Genomic DNA, 4,432 nt, shown 5'->3' on the forward strand with positions numbered 1-4,432 from the left:
TACGTGTTGAGGGGCACGTTTTATTCAGGCGCCTCAACAGCCGCTAAAGGAACTGAACTTTGATCTCTGGAATAATAACCGCAGGATATCCAGACCGGTGAATGTCAGCAAACTCTTCAAGCGGCAGCAATTGAAATGTCAGCAGTCGAGGATTTAGCAGGAAACCGGATGTGACCTTTGCAAGCCCAAATGCGCCAAACTCGCTATTAGCTAAAGAGTAATCGTCAAACCAACATCAAGTGAAACGGTCGCCAAACAAGCGAGTTTTGTTCGGGCATTGTATAACTAGAGCGAGAGAGTACGCGGCAGTAAAGTCCACAGGGCCACGAGTGCGCGAGCGATAGCAATAGGCCAAGTGAGAAATACAGAGGGGATTTTTCATAATACACTGTGGCAAAATTGAACTGTTCTCACTGTAATAAACTCCTCTAGTGGGCCTCTTCTTCGCTTCTCCAAATCCCACTGGGTGCAAATATTTCAAAGTCCCAGTTCCAAATGAGCATGAGCGCCAAATGTAAATAATACTTACTTTTGGATAATCGCGTAAACAAATCAAGGCCTTAATGGAAATTAGATGCTAATTAACAATTAATTACCTGTTTCGAAGACATAAAGGCGACAGCCACGTGTGCTTTCACAATCCCAGTGTTTTTATTGACGTTTCGCATTTCCAAGGGAGGCAATTTGCGACCAGTTTATTCAGTCAAAAAACGAGTTACAACAGGTAAACCCAGATGTAAAAAATAAAGTATATTCATTCAAGTGTTTAGCAGTGTATCCACATCAAGTCAAGCATTCACACACTGGAGAAAAATTGAAATGTTCCCTTAAAGGTTTTATTCGAAGCTGATGTTATCCATCATCAACCTCCTAGATCCATTTAGGTGGGAATATTGACAGCGGTCTAATTGCATTGCTGCACGTGTTTTGTTCGAGAAATAATGCAAGTGAACCGAAGTCGCCGAAACCCTCTATGTATCCGATTACTTTAAAGCGTTCCAATTCGCAACTCTTTAGAACTTTTATTTGCTTGCTTTGCCAGCAGTGCGCCCGATCGAGTTGGCTCTTTAGGGGACAGCAGCATTTTTATTTATTTTGGAGTAATTCAGTGTCTCAATGGGGAAAACAAGACGATTTTCTCTAGTTTAATCTAGATTACTGTTGAGCGTTGTCTTCCGACTTGAATTCGAGTGAAAATCAGTGTTCAATTTTGATGCAGTGTATAATGAGCTGCTAATTCCACTAACGTTCTCTCTCTCACACTCACGCTAAACCTATTGCTTGCACTCTGACGAGGTAGTTTGGATGTACACTGCTCAAAGGCTGAATAGCGGCATTTATGAACAGTTTCGGTTGTTGTTGCACAGCGAAATTGTGAAATTCCTTAAGCGATTGCGAATGAGATACTCGAGCAACTTTCAGCAGCGGATTTGCGGAATTCTTCAGCAGTGTTTCGGAAGTATGCGGAAGTTCAAAAATTTAATATTAGGGTGACTGTTGGACGGAGTAGTTTATTAAAGTTGACGGGAATTCTTTGGGCATTCGACGTCGCCCCCCACTTCGAAGATTTAATAACAAGTGTATATGCTTGAAGTTCAGTTTCTTTGTCATTAGGGGCGGAAGTTGCCGGGTATGAAGACAGTTTTCCACAGGCTAATAGAGCTAAAAAGAGTTGCCGGCTGTAAAAACGGGAAAACTTCGACTCCTTTCCTGCTGAATCGTACCTGCAGACGCCAGATTAGGACAGTGCCAGTTTGATGACAGTCACTTTATGGCAAATTGCCACTTTTCATAAAATCGCCCGTTTGGGTTTTACGATCCGAATCCAGTCAGCCAGTTTGAACGCGAACAATCAACACAGCTTTAGGCGACAAAAACGGCCAAATGAATTGATTAACTGGAGTTTTAGCAGTCCTGGGGGAGTAATAAGGAAATGCCGGCTAATTTTCCGATGGAACGGCCCCTTCGAGTCTAATGCGTCTTAAAGACAGCTAAGTGTTCAATCAGGAACTTTCTTATTGTGACACTTGCCGGCTTGTTTCGGTGCCTGATTGGCTGCCCGAGATCTGGATGGTTCGAGAAACGTGACGCGACCGAATCCCTCGACGAATCAGCCAAAGTTGAGTAACGGGGAAATTGTGGTGAAGGAATTTCCGGAAATTATACGCGAAATGAAACCGCACCTAACATTTAATTAGTGGATTGTGACACGCACATGTGGTAACTGTTAATTAGTTATTGTCCTTTATGTGGTTTTCATCCTCATTCGTTAATTCCCTCTAATAATATTTCAAAAAAGGACCTGGGAAATAGTAACCAGAATTTAATACCGGACAGTTCAATCTTGCAGCGGTGTATGACGCCAGAGTAATCGACCATGATTGAGCGCGTTTGGCTAATGGCATCTCTGTCGCACTCGGTGCGAGTCCTATTCCGGTGTTTGAGGTGTTAGTTTCGAAATACACTGCTGAAAAATTGCACAGTTTTGCTTGCCAGAAATAATCTCGATTTTGGATGCTTATTTTGAAAAGCCGTCGAAATTAGTACAGTAGTAGCCCTCATTGGGTGCATTGAATAATACTTTGTCATTTTTTCAAAAGTTTGAAAATTCGCCCAAAAGGTAGAAAATGTGGAAAACTGGGCCAATTAAATGTTAATGGAAATTAGCACAGTGAACCCTTCTAATAATTATGAAAATTAATCTGTGCCCTTTAAGCCAATCTGTCGACGGCAAACTCGAGTTCACCTCGAGGGAGACGTCAAGTGGATGGCCGACAATGTTGTTTCAGCAGGAAATCCCTGCGGAATTTGCCGGGAACGTCTTCGAATGGGGTCCAACCCTCTATAAGACATACAAGCCCTCAATAATCGCATCCTGCGGGAAACTTGCGCTAATTAAACCTACATTAGGAACATTCCATGATACACTTCAATTTTTTTCTGGTGTATCATGGAGCGAACGGACTGATGCCCATGGGGATCGGTTTGGGCACGAGTGCGAGCGAGACGGGCTGAGGCGATCGGAGCCGGATGGGGCCGAATGCTGATTCCATTATACACTGCAGTAAAGTTGAAGCAAGCAAACAAAAACAAGGACAGTTGTCAGTTGCATTGCAATTGCGCAAAACTGGGGCAAATATTGCAATTAATTCCTGCAAGCAATCTCTTACGTCCATTAAAAGTTTAATGGCAGTTGCCATAAAAATGCACGGATTCTTCTGCTTACATTGTTGACACTAAATTAATGCCGTCTGGAGTAATGGATGCGTCCCAAGTTCCAGACAGTAAAACTTTAAAGCGCTGCCAGTAAAAAATGGATCATCGGGCCTGCAGTCTTTTAATGAATGTAGACGTGAATCTGCAGGTGTTGCGCCATTGTGGCATAGATTCGCAATGGAGATAATGGATCAGCAATCAGTAGAGCAAACAAACCGATTCTGTTTATTTCCAGGATTAATTAATGCCACTTCGCTATATGTAGCGCGGAATTGGATTAGCGGAGTGGAATTAAAGGAAAAAGTTGTTTGCAAATATTGCGATGTATGGCACATACAGTCTCGAGGAAAATTGAATTCCTGCCGGCTCACAAAGGTGTATGCTAATGTAAGGATAATTCGCTTGTTCCCCGGCAGGAATAGAAATTTGAATACTTTCAGCCTTAATGCAATTAGCGAGCAGATGGAGTTACATATGGATGGAATTTGCTCTCACTTACGGGATACAAATTGCCTTTTTACGGCGCGCTCACACTTGCAACGATGATGGATTTCCATGAATCCATGCAACAGAACAACGGCCACTTTGGTTGGTTAGACACAAAACCCTGCTGGCGCATTAAGCTTTATCGTTACTGTTATGGTCGTTATTGGAGCTTATATGGTCGGAAATATGGAGGAAATAATTGGCTCTCGTTGGCGCTTTCACCGAACACAAATGGACATTTTCTACTAATGAATATCCCACTTTTAGGGCCCGGATTGATAAAATACTTGTGTCCGTCTGTCTTTAGTAATTTTTCCGGCAGTTGGCCGTAACCGTTCAATTTTACCGCAGTGTATTATGGAAAATCGTCTCTGGTCCAGATCAGTTTCACTCGCCCGATCTCTCTCGCTCTCATGGCCAAAGCTCCTCCAGCCAGTCGGCTAGCTTAGATATACACTGCAAACCAGATGAAGGCAGGGGCGGATCCAGGGTATGTAGAAAAAATACAGTCTTCTGTTTACAAAATTAGAAAAATGATTGTCGTTTTGTGCAAGGGTGATGCAAGATTATTGCAAAATTTCATGTTTTCCGTCCCGTTTTGTAGGTTTCTCGGAAGCAAAATGACAAAGAACGCTCGTTTTTACATCATTCCAGAGATAACTAAATGGCCTTTATTCGAAGTTTCTCAAGAACCATTCGAGTCACAGAATTCATTTTGGCATCGTTGGAT

The sequence above is a fragment of the Dendroctonus ponderosae genome, unplaced genomic scaffold (genome assembly GCF_020466585.1).
Source record: "Dendroctonus ponderosae isolate FM_Combo_2020 unplaced genomic scaffold, Dpon_F_20191213v2 Dpon_F_20191213_10, whole genome shotgun sequence".
NCBI lineage: Eukaryota > Metazoa > Arthropoda > Insecta > Coleoptera > Curculionidae > Dendroctonus > Dendroctonus ponderosae.